We start from the raw sequence: 13,186 nt of genomic DNA on the forward strand, positions 1-13,186 counted from the left end.
TAAAAAATTATTAATTTTCGCCGATTTTTTCCCTTGTATATAACCGATTTACTCTTTACAGCATGTTTTCGGGACTTCCTTCAATCTACCGCATCTTTTGAGTACATGTCCCCATTCTATGCACTACACATAAAACATTTAAGGATTGCCACCTTTACACATCATTTAGTGCAATTTTTACCGCCGTTAAATATATCGACTTCGTTCTCAGACTACTGGTGCAATGCAAAAATATTGATAACATCCCAATAAGAACAAACGTTTGAAAAATGCTAAACTTCTACAAGTTTTCAAACATTTTTTCAAAGTATTAGGGCAATATTCAAGTTGAGAAACTGTTCAGAAAATCGTGTTCTCAATTAAAAACAGACATTACCCTGTAAAATTCAACACATTAACAATAATTGTAATCCTCAAATCGAAATTCATCGCTACTTAACAATTTCTCAGACAATTTTCGATGTGAGGCAAATTAAAAATTTGTATTGTTGTGGATATTTTTCAACCAAAATTTGGATAAAAGTAAACCCCACTTCTAATTAAAAGTCAATAACATTTCAATAAATAAGAATATCAATAAAACTTTTCTTAAACATTATCAGTAAAAATTTTTGCATCAAGAATTCATTTCAGGGTAGTATTTCGTCAAAGTTTTCTCCAATTATTTTCAACACATTTCGTCAACTTTTTGGCGATTTAAGGCCTGGTTATGCATCCAAAGCGTAAGTGTACCGTAGCGTGTCAGCTGTTTGTTTTTGATATACGACAGCCCATACAAACGGTTACCCAACGTTAGCAAAACGGAAACGTTTCGTAAGATTCAGAAAAAAAAACAAAAATTGACGTCTAGTTTTCGTATCAGCTGATCAGAAAACAAGTTTCATCAATTGAAAAAGAATAAAAATGTGATTAGCGTGAAAATATATTTCATTAAAAATGTTCTATTGGGTTGTTTTCGGTTAAAATGGACGATGACAAATTGATATTATTCGCTTTTTCTGCCTCCTCTTGATAGTTTGTTAGTACGTTTTTTCAATTAGGATAATCGACAAAAAATCATACGTTGCCGTTATGTCACGGCTACGTTACATTGTTAGATGTATAACCAGGCCTTTAGAAGTAATTCGCAAACAATTTGAAAATGTATGAAGACGTTTCAAATCAAGTTGGATTTATGTTGAAAATGATATTTACCCTCAAACTGAAAAGGTGTTGCATTTGAAAAACGCTCATCTTGTGTTTATTGGGATATTGGATTTCAAGCAGTGTCGACAGAAGTAGGGGAAATTCCCTACATGTAGTTTCTTTTCTAATATTTTGCGTTTTGTAGGAACGTAGGGGCAAACTTTTCCAAATAAAGCAAAATGCAGGGACTTTTTAACTCAACACAATTTTTAATCATTTTTTCAGTTTGGTGGCTCTGAGGGAGGAAAAAAGTTGTGTACGCCGCCGCAGTTTGCTAGCGTTTTCGTTAGAAGCTGGCAAGGCTTGATATTTAATAATGTGTGGCAACATTTATGTTTCGTTACAAAATACACACCTCGGCACACCTCCGATGAAGAAAAAATAAAAATACTCTCCAGCGAAAAATGGTCTAAAATTTTGGAACTATACTTTTGTTATTAGTTTATTTATTTTCTAGGAAAATTTCTGTGGAAAATTCTGTGAAAGATGAGCTGTGGTAAATGAGAACTTGAGAAACATGGTAAATCAAAGCTTCACATAAAAAATCTTTCGCCAATAAATATATGTTATTTTGCGAAAAAAGTGATCTACCAAATTTGGTGAGCAATTTTGAAGTACATCCCAGTATGTTCTTTACCGAACATGAAGTATAGGCCAACAATAGAGACTTTGTGAGTTTCAAATGACAGACTACGTATCTAAAAGTTAATTCCTCTAAGGACCTATACTATTTTTGAGATTAATAAATTTTTATAAGATTGAATCCAAATTTATTTTTACGTAATATACATTGCATTTTCATATGTTTTAAGATAATAAAGCACATAGAACAACACTTTTTACTAATTTTTGTTTAAATTTAACGAAAATTACTGTAGGGGAAATTGTAGGGAACATTTTTTGGGAATGTAGGAGAAGTAGGGAACTTTTTTAGGCCTTGTAGGGTAAACCGAAAAATTTCCCCGGCAACACTGATTTCAATAAGAAGAAGAAAAAAATGAACGAGCTGAAATGTAAATAAGATGTAAAAAATAGTCAAAACTACCAAAAGAACTAGTCTACCAATCAATTGGTATAGAATAGTTTAGCAAAATTTGAAGTAAATCCGAGTGAATCTATAACTACAACATCATTTCTACTCCTGTGCAAAATTTCAAGTAAATCGGAGTAAAAATATATTTCTATTCCTATTTCAACTTGCTTTGGCATTCATATCTAGAATGTTACTTCTAGTCCCTGTGCAAAATTTCACGTAAATCGGAGCAATGTTTTGGCCTCTGTGTCAAATTTCACTTAAATCAGACGGCAACTTAGATCTCCATTGCCATACGAGTCTAAATCGGGCGATTTTCGATTTTCACCAAATTCGGCATGCACAATTACAATTCTAACTACTCCCTGTGCAAAATTCCACGTACATCGGAGTAAAACTTTGGCCTCTGTGGTCATATGCGTGTAAATCGGACGAAAGATATATATGGGAGCTATATAAATCTGAACCGATTTCAACCAACTTTGTCATATATATCTAGAATGTTAGTTCTACTCCCCGTGCAAAATTTCACGAAAATCGGAGTAAAACTTTGGACTCTGTGGTCATATGATTGTGTATCAGGCGAAGGAAGTATATGGGAGCTATATCTAAATCTGAAGCGATTTCATCCAACTTTGACATATATAGCTAGAATGTCACAACCCTGTGCAAAATTTTAGACCTATATTTGAATCTGAACTGATTCAATCATCTTTGAAACATGTAACTAGAATGTCGCTTCCACTACCTATGCAAAATATCATGTAAATCGGAGTAAATCTTTGGACTCTGTGGTCATATGAGTGTCAATCGGGCGAATGATATATATGGGAACTATATCTGAATCTGAACCTATATCAACAAACTTTAGCAGGCATAGCTGCAATGTCACTTCTATTCCCTGTGTCAAATTTCACGTAAATCGGAGTAAAACTTTGGCCTGAGTCTAAATCGGGCGAATGATATATATGGGAGCTACATCTAAATCTGAACCGCTTTCAACCAACTTTGTCATATATATCTAGAATGTTACTTCTACTCCCCGTGCAAAATTTCACGAAAATTGGAGTAAAACTTTGGCCTCTGTGGTCATGAGTGTAAATCGAGCGAAAAATATATATGGGAGCTACATATGAAACTGAACCGATTTCAATCAAACTTGGCATGCATAGCTGGAATGTCACTTCTACACTCTGTGCAAAATTTCACATAAATCGGAGTAAAAATTTGACCTCCATTGTCATATGGTTTTAAATCGGTCGAATGATATATATAAGAGCTATATTTGAATCTAAACCGATTTCCCCAAAATTGGACCTGCATACACTGAAAAAAAAATATTTACGTGATATTAAAGATTACGCAACCTAAGTTTTAGGATGCGCAAATTTAGGACACAAATTTTGGAAATTTGCGTCCCTCCGATAAAGTCGTATGTCTTTGAACCAAGGCAAAATTTCCTTAAAGTAAAGAAACACATTTTTGATTTAAAGAAATCGTCCTTAAATTAACTGAAATATTGAATCTTAAGATTTAAGATAAAAACGCTTCAAATATAGGCTAATACTTATTTTTTGAGGATTTAGCATCCTTGGTTTAAAGTTTTTTTTTGAAATTAAGGAAACATTTTATATTTTGAATTTGTTTGTACGTGAATTGTTCTATTAATATACCGCGAAAAAAAGGATGAAAATTCCATAAATGAGATCTGTATCCTAACTTTAATTCTATTGATCCTAAATTTAACGCCAGATAGGTCGCTAAAATTGTTTTTATAATAAAGAAGCCGAATCTTTGACTCGGAATCAATACCAAAATCCTTAAGGGAAGGTCAAAATCTTTGGATCCAAGTAAACTTTTTTTGAGTGTAGCAACAATCCCAATTCTACTCGCAAAGTTTCATGTAAATCGGAGTAAAACTTTGGACTCTGTGGTCATATGAGTGCAAGTCGATCGAATCATATATATATATATATATATGGGAGCTATACCTAAATCTGAACCGATTTCAACCAACTTTCTCATGTATAGCTAGAATGTAAATTTTACTCACTTTGCAAATTTTCAAGTAAATTGGAGTAAAACGTTTGCCTCTGTGGTCACATAAATGTATATAGGTAGAGTGATATTTTGGAACTATATCTAAATCTGACCCGATTTTAACCAATTTTGTCATGTATAGCTAGAAGTATACTCCCTTTTCAAAATTTCGCGTAAATCGGAGTAAGTATCTATGGTCATATGAGCGCAAACTATAGACAAAATAATAGTGTTATAAATTTGAACAGTGTAGGAGGACTTAGTTTTGTAATAACTATTAGTAAAACTTCCATAATTTGAACGAAAAATCAACTTCATCGTTGTAATTTTTGTTGACTACAATTTTTTTAGTAAAGTTTTTAAATATTAAGTAATACCATGAACTGCGTCTCTATTAAAAATACTCATGCCCTGTTCCTGTATATCGAACGAAAGCTTTCTTTCGTATTCCAAACGAAAAAAAAATTGATTTTGGTTCCTCTATTTCGAAAGACAAGTCACTTCATATTTTGTTGTCGAGTAATAAACGAACATACACAATATGTGTCAAGAAAAAAGTAAAAACATTGTTAACATATGAATTAATTCGCAGGCCAAACATTTGAAAATACTCATTTTTGATAATGAATGTATTCTCATACAAACGAATCGAACTTTCAAAAATAGAGAAACCCAAATTCATTCGACTTCGAGTGACTGCCTTTCTTTCGAATGGGGTTTCGTTCGATATACAGGAACAGGGCATCAATTATGGGGATTAGTTTTTTGTTTATTTTGGAAATTGAAGTGAATTGTTGTAAATGATATTAACAAAACTGCCGTTAAAAGTTTATTGCAAATAACAACCGATATTTGTTTCAGTGTATGATTTATCGTGTGATACATGCGTAATACAAGTAAATATAAATCTACACTTGTACTATATCAAAATCTTTATTTTTGTAAGATCATAAACTATAAATTCATTGTGTAGAAGGAACGACATTGTTCGACCACGTCCAAAACAGTTATTTTTCTGCTGGAAGTTTTGTAACATACTTGACTGTAGTACATTTTAAATTATCGCCATGGGTTACTTCAAGCTTTAGCTTATACCCTGTTTCTGTATGTCGAACGAGAGTATTTCAAACGAAAGAAAATTGATTTGGGTTTCTCTATGTCGAAAGGCAAGTCACTTCATATTTTGTTGTCGAGTAGCAAACGAACATATGCAATAAGTGTCAAGAAAAAAGTAAAAACATTTTAAAATTTGAATGAGTTCTCAGGCCAAAAAATTGAAAATACTCATACAAACGAATCGAACTTTCAAAAATACAGAAACCCAAATTGATTCGAATTCGAGTGACTGCTTTTCAGTCGACTGGGTTTTCGTTCGACATACAGAAACAGGGCATTAGTTTTTTGCGACTGGTACATTCAGCCTACATAGTAGACAAAAGCATATCTATGAGTTTCATGTCGCCTTCTGTTTGAAACCGGTCATATTGTTTCCTGTATCAAGCCCTCCTAATTCGGTACGTAATTGAGCACAGCATTCCATAGGATGTCATAAAGCTTAAACACCATACTCCATACCAATTTCTTTATCATAAGTCGTGTTTACGAACTCGAATTTGGCCATTAAAAATTTTCAAGTCACAGCCACGACAGGCTCCTTCAGATTTGGCATATTTAATGCTAAACTTGCAAACTTCCAATATTTCTGCTTTCACAACGGATGTGCATTCGACCTTGGTCTCCATAACGAATGTTTTCCAAGTTCTGTATGTCACGTACCGAGTATAGACACTGTTTCTTAAGGAAACACAATTTTGTCATGGAAACCGCATTGAACCACAGCCGTAATACGCAAGGATCCTTGGGCAATATTATGATTACAACCTTTAAAACTTGAACGACCCGATATAGCAAATTCCATTTTATACGCCAATTCAACATCTTTCATATTGATGATGTTGCAGTTCAATTAGAAAAAACAAAACGACGACAAAAAAATATAAGACAAAATCAATTGAGTAGAAACGCAAAGAAACAATGTAAACAATATAATAGTGTTGCCATATATTCCTATCTTTGAAATCTGATAATGGGCCTGTTCGAAACCGAAAATGTTTACTATTGTGAGATCAATATCGTTGAAAATTTAATGCCCTGTTCCTGTATATCGAACGAAAGCTTCCTTTGGTAATCCAAACGAAAGAAAATTCATTTTGATTCCTCTATGTCGAAAGGCAAGTCACTTCATATGTTATTTTGTTATCGAGTACAAGCGAACATATACAATATGTGTCAAGAAAAAAGTAAAAACATTGTTAACATTTGAATGAATTCTCAGGCCAAAAATTTGAAAATACTAATTTTTGATACTCAATGTATTCTCATACAAACGAATGGAACTTTCAACAATAGAGAAACCCAAATTCATTCGAATTCGAGTAACTGCCTTTCTTTCGACTGGGTTTTCCTTCTATATACAGGAACGGGGCATAAATATTTTAAACTTTTTTTTGAAAATTGCTGCATTTTTTACAAAATTAAAAAAAAACATAGTAGGTATAAATAGTGTACTTTAAAGAGAACATGTTTAGTAAACATTTTCCCAAAAACTCTCAGTTTTCGAGATATCGATCGGTTCAAATTTTAATTTTATTAAATTTTTGTTGTTATTCACAAAATTTAACAAAAAAGTTGCATGATGGGTATAAATAGCGTATTTTGAAAAGAAAATGTAAAGCAAAAACTTTCCAAGAAAGCTTAGTTTTCGAGATATCGTTCGTTAAAAATTTAAATATTTTAAATTGTCTTGGAAAATAGGCAGCATTTTTTTAGAAAATTTAACAAAAGAGTGCATTTTGGGTATAAATAGCGTATTTGAAAGAGAAAATGTTTAGTAAAAATTTTGTCAAAAGAGCTTAGTTTTCGAGATATTGATCATTGAAATATTTAAAATTTTTTTTGATTGGCAGCATTTTTTACAAAATTGAACAAAAAAGGTGCATATTGGTTATAAATAGCGTATTTTAAAGAGAAAATTTTACGTAAAAATTTTGTCAAAAAAGTTTTCGAGATATCGATCGTGGAAAATTTACACATTTCAAAATTTTTGGAAAAACGACTGCATTTTTTTTATATAAAATTTAACAAAAAGTGCATTTTGGGTATGAATAGCGTATTTTAAAGAGAAAATGGTAAGTACACTTTGCTTAAAAAAGTTTAGTTTTCGCGATATCGATCTTTAAAAATTTAAATATTTTAAACTGTCTTTGAAAATTTGCAGCATTTTTTTTTAATTTAACAACAGAGTGCATTTTGGGTATAAATAGCGCATTTTAAAGAGAAAATGTTAAGTAGCATTTTTCTTAACAGAGCATAGTTTTCGAGATATCGATCACTGCAAATTTAAATATTTTAACTTTTTGTTGAAGAATGGCAACATTTTTTACAAAATTTAACAAAAAAGTTGCATGATGGGTATAACTAGCGTATTTTAAAAAGAAAATGTTATGTAAAAATTTTGTCAAAAAATCTTAGTTTGCGAGATATCAGTCGATGAAAATCTAAATATTTTAAATTTATTTTAAAAAATTGCCGCATTTTTTTTTAAAATTTGACCTAAAAGTGCATATTGGGTATAAATAGCGTATTTGAAAGAGAAAATGGTTAGTAAAATTTTTTTCAAAAAAGCTTAGTTTTCGAGATATTGGTCGTTGAAAATTTTAATATTTAGAATTTTTTGGAAAAATGGCTGTATTTTTTACAAAATTTAACACAAAATTCGCATATTGGATGTAAATGGTGTAATTTAAAGAGAAAATGTGAAGTAAAATTGTTGTCAAAAAAGCTTAGTTTTCGAGATATCAATCGTTGAAAATTTAAATATTTTATAATTGCTGAATTTTTTTTTTAATTTAACCAAAAAGTGCATATTGAGAATAAATAGTGCATTTGAAAGAGAAAATGTTATGCAAAATTGTTGTCCAAAAAGCTTAGTTTTCGAGATATCGATCGTTGTAAATTTAAATATTTTAAAATTTTTTGAAAAAATTGCCGCATTGTTTTTTTTTTTTTTTAATTTAACCAAAAAGTTCATATTGGGTATAAATGGCGTATTTGAAAGAGAAAATGTTAAGTAAAAATTTTGTCAAAAAAGCTTAGTTTTCGAGATATCGGTCATTGAAAATTTAAATATTTAAGAATATTTTGGAAAAATGGCTTCATTTTTTTTTAATTTCACCAAAAAGTGCATATTGAGTATAAATAACGTATTTTAAAGAGAAAATGTTAAGTAAAAATTTTGTTAAAAATTTTTTTTTTCAACGAGATAACGTTGAAAATTTAAATATTTTAAATTTTTTGAAAAAATGGTTCCACATATTGGGTATATATAGCGTAGAGAAAATGTTAAGTAAAAATTTTGTCAAAAATTATTAGTTTTCGAGATATCGATCGTTGAAAATTTAAATATTTTAAAATTTTTTGAAAAATTTTCTGCACTTTTTTACTAAAATGGAACCAAAAAGTGCATATTGGGTATAAGTAGCGTGTTTTAAGGAGAAAATGTTAAGTAAAACTTTTGTCAAAAAAGCTTAGTTTTTGAGATATTGATCGTTTAAAATTTAAAATTTTTTTGAAAAATGGCGGCATTTTTTTTACCAAATTTAACCAAAAAGTGCATATTGGGTATAAATAGCGTATTTTAAAGAGAAAATGTTAAGTAAAAATTTTGTCAAAAAAGCTGAGTTTTTGAGATATTGATCATTAAAAATTTAAATAATTTAGAACTTTGGAAAATTGGCTGCATTGTTTAGAAAATTTAACAAAAAAGGAACGTATTGGATAAAAATAGTGTATTTTAAAGAGAAAATGTGAAGTAAAATTGTTGTCAAAAAAGCTTAGTTTTCGAGATATCGATCATTGAAAATTTAAATATTTTAAAAAAATTGACTGTATTTTTTTTTTACAAAATTTAACCAAAAAGTGCATTTTGGTGTATTATTAAGAGAAAATGTTATGTAACATTTTTAAATAACATTTTTCTCAAAAAAGCTTAGTTTTCGAGATATCGATCGTTGAAAATTTAAAAAGTCAACATTTTTTGAAAAAAATGGATGCATTTTTTTACAAAATTTAACCAAAAAGTGCATATTGGCGTATTTTTAAGAGAACATGTTGTGTAACATTTTTTTATGTAACATTTTTCTCAAAAAAGCTTAATTTTCGAAATATCGATCGTTGAAAGTTTACATATCTTAGAATTTTTGGAAAAATTGCTGCATTTATTAGTAAATTTATCAAAAAAAGTTGCATGTTGGATATAAATAGTGTATATTAAAGAGAAAATTAAAATAAGTTAGATTTTTCTCAAAATAGTTTAGTTTTTGAGATATCTATCGTCGAAAATTTCAAAATTTCAATTTTTTGAAAAAATGGCTGCATTTTTTAACAAAACGTAACCAAAAAGAGCATATTGTGTATAAGTAGCGTATTTTAAAGAGAAAATGTTAAGTAAAAATTTGGTCAAAAAGCTTAGTTTTCGCGATATCGATTGTTGAAAATTTAAATATTTTAGAATTTTTGGAAGAATGGCTGCATTTTTTACAAAATTTAACAAAAAAGTTGCATATTGAATATAAATAGTGTATTTTAAAGAGAAAATGTTAAGTAACATTTTGCTCAAAAATGCTTAGTTTTCGAGATATGCATCGTTGAAAATTTAAATATTTTACAATATTTAATCAAAAATTGCATATTGCTATAAATAGCGTATTGTAAAGAGAAAATTTCAAGTAAAACTGTTGTCAGAAAAGCTTAGTTTTCGAGATATTTTTTGAGAAATGGCTGCATTTTTGTTTAACAAAAATTCATAGTGGGTATAAATAGGGTATTTTAAAGAGAAAACGGTTAGTAACAATTTTGTTAAAAAGTTTAGTTTTCGATATATCGTTCGTTGAAAATTTAAATATTTTAAAATTTTTTGGAAAAATGGCTGGAGTTTTTAAAAATTTTAACAAAAAAATGCATATTGGGTATAAATAACATAGTGTATTTTAAGGAGAAAAACGTGAGTAACAATTTCGACAAAAATGCTTAATTTTTGGGGAGATCGATCGTTGAAAATTTAAATATTTGGACATTTTTTGGAAAAATAGCTTTTTTGAATAAATTGGTACTTAACATATTGTTTTTAAAATACACTTTTTAGATCCAATATACATTGTTTTGTTAAAATTTTTAAAAAATGCAGCCATTTGAGTAAACAGTTTTACAATATGTAAATGTTCAGCTATCGATTTTTCGAAAACTAAACTTTTTTGGCAAAAAAATTGTTTTACATTTTCTATTTAAAATACACTATTTATACTAATATGCTCTGTTTTTTAATTTAGTATAAATGCAGCCATTTGTCCAAAACATTTTAAAATATTAAACTTTTCAACGATCGATATTTCGAAAACTAAGTTTTTTGACAAAATTGCCACTGAACATTTTCTGTTTAAAATACACTATTTTTACCCAATATGCATTTTGTTTTTAAATTTTAAAAATGCATTTTTTCAAAACATGTTAAAATATTTAACGATCTAAATTCTATTTTGACGTTCAATCATAATTTTGGTATAACTTTGTTATTGTTATTTTTCGACGCAAGCTGCAAGACGATTCCCTGCCAACATTTTTCGAATTTGGGGGCGCTTCAGAGAATCCCCACTACGTCGAAAACAGTCGTATACGATATCCAAAACTCCTCGGAAAAGCGCCGTCACTATTGAGAAGTTGTACCACGCCAAGTTACTACAAAAAAGTATCGCATGAGTGAAATTATTAGGAGCCCTTCTGGATACATTTAGAAGGACGCCAATAAGAGCCCCTTCAAACAATCAGACAAAGTGCATTTTAAGACAGTTGTAAAAGAATCATTGTGGTCAAGTAAAACACAATTGTTTAGATGTTTATTAATTTTATGAAACATTTATAAATTCTCATAAATATAACATTTATACGGCTATCACATCACATTTAACACATTTTTATGCATTAATAAGAGATTGATGTTGAGTTACAAGTTGTAAGTTAAATGTTGTAGCGTCTATCAGCCAGTACTTCTATTCCCAATGGAGGCAGCGTGTCTGGAAAAATATTTGAAAAACTGCCGCTTTATTCCATTTGGAAAGTCAAAAATTGTTCACCAATTTACTTTTCACAATTTTAAGCGTAATAACTATGTTTTCAGCACTTTATTTTCGTTTTCATTGAAATAAATTATAATAATCCACTTGCGCTTGGTGTTTCACAAAATATAAAATGGCTCTTATAACAATAGTGATGGCAAAATATTTTCATGCGAATAGTGATGGCAAAATACTATCACAGTTGGCGATTGTTGCAGTGTCACTTACGAGTCTGTGGTAGCTATGAGGATGAAATGGAACATTGAAATGTTGGCAGGGTTGAAACATTTGACAAAACTAATTTTTAATACTACATTGTCTTTTGCAGAAGTTCGTTAAAATGCCAAAATAATAGGTTTGTTTTCTTTTACTAATGGATAAGAAAGCCTTAGCTTCCGGTATGGAGTATAACAGAATATTATTTTAAAGTAAAGCCTAGTACTACGATCACGTTTTCATATTATTATTTAACGCTGATATTTTCGCACCGAAATATAGGGTGGCATATGATTTCGCTGAAATATATTAATAACTCTGTGTTTGGGACCCCATTCACTGTGATAAATGCTGATATTCGTTTTTCACAGAAACGAACATAGTAACAGCATAACGACGAAGATTGTGATTTTCAACTCGTAAACCAAACATAGTACCGTCCTTTTTCTGGAGATGACCACGATTCGTTACACAAAATTATATTAAAATTTGTTAGTTTCGGTGGAATATTCAGACCCTATCTCAAAATTGTTTAAAAAAGGCCAGGTAATGTTATGGAAAACAGACCTATTATCGTCATTGAATGTTACGATGTTACGCTTTATTGTAAACGATTTTGTTTAGGTGCTATGCAAGGGAGTGCAATCATCAGCTGTTCAAAGATCTTATTTTGGCTCGGAAAAATAAATTCTAACGCCAAACAAACGAATGAAAATATTCAAGCAATACAGCAGGAAAAAAGCAAATCAAACAAGGCATTTGAATTATTTAAAGAATTGGAAAGGAGATTGTAATCAATATCTGCCTTTGATTTGGGTAACATCTATCTTCTAATTCATTTAATTTTCTTTGATTAGTGATTGTACTATAAAGTCTTCAATAAAAATTTTTTAATTTAATTCGTAGGATGACGAATGACAAGTTGTGGAGGAAATCAAGGCTATATTCGACGGAAATTGTGCTCAGGCGGAAATTCGATGTTCCAAATATGAATGAATTATCTTTATAGGGCCAATTATTCAACTTCGGGTGATCGAACTTAATGTCCACTTTTGAATTTTCGCAATTCTGCTGTGCAACGAAACATGCGTGGTCTTCTCACTTATTTATATCAACGTTTACAGCGAATTGATGCAATGCGTTGGGAACTTGGACCAGAGGTCTCATTTTTCAAGAAATATTAATCGTTCGCTTCGTATATGCGGTCATTTGGGGATGGTCGGGGTATTGATTTGACTGGTGTTTTAAGACCCCCAAATCATTGTACATAGAAGTACATTGCGTCGAAGAGTTTGGAAAATTTGAACTGGAAGTGATATATTTAAAAAGGAATCTTAGTTCGTTTCTCCGAAAAGCGAATATCAGGAAGTATCATCGAGAAGAGAGTCCTAAACATATTTGTGCGAAATAATATGACTGCCTATTTTTTTCGTGCAATTACTTTTAAATAAATATAAACTTCTTGAATTGTTGCTCTACATAATTCCCCATCAACTAATAATAACATTTACATAGAAAAATTTTCACCAAAATATTTCCAATT

At 30.1% G+C, this 13,186-nt stretch overlaps 1 protein-coding gene and 1 long non-coding RNA gene across 2 annotated transcripts in view; both read left to right on the top strand.

Annotated features, from left to right (window-relative positions):
- kug (FAT atypical cadherin kugelei) overlaps positions 1-13,186 on the top strand; it is a 603,151-nt gene that overhangs the window by 4,178 nt on the left and 585,787 nt on the right. The gene's annotated exons all lie outside the window — the stretch shown is intronic.
- LOC142234501 (uncharacterized) lies at positions 12,322-13,126 on the top strand. The gene is made up of 2 exons (XR_012721634.1): positions 12,322-12,459; positions 12,550-13,126. It is a non-coding gene; the product is annotated as an uncharacterized LOC142234501 (long non-coding RNA).

Source organism: Haematobia irritans, chromosome 4 (assembly GCF_050003625.1).
Source record: "Haematobia irritans isolate KBUSLIRL chromosome 4, ASM5000362v1, whole genome shotgun sequence".
Lineage (NCBI taxonomy): Eukaryota > Metazoa > Arthropoda > Insecta > Diptera > Muscidae > Haematobia > Haematobia irritans.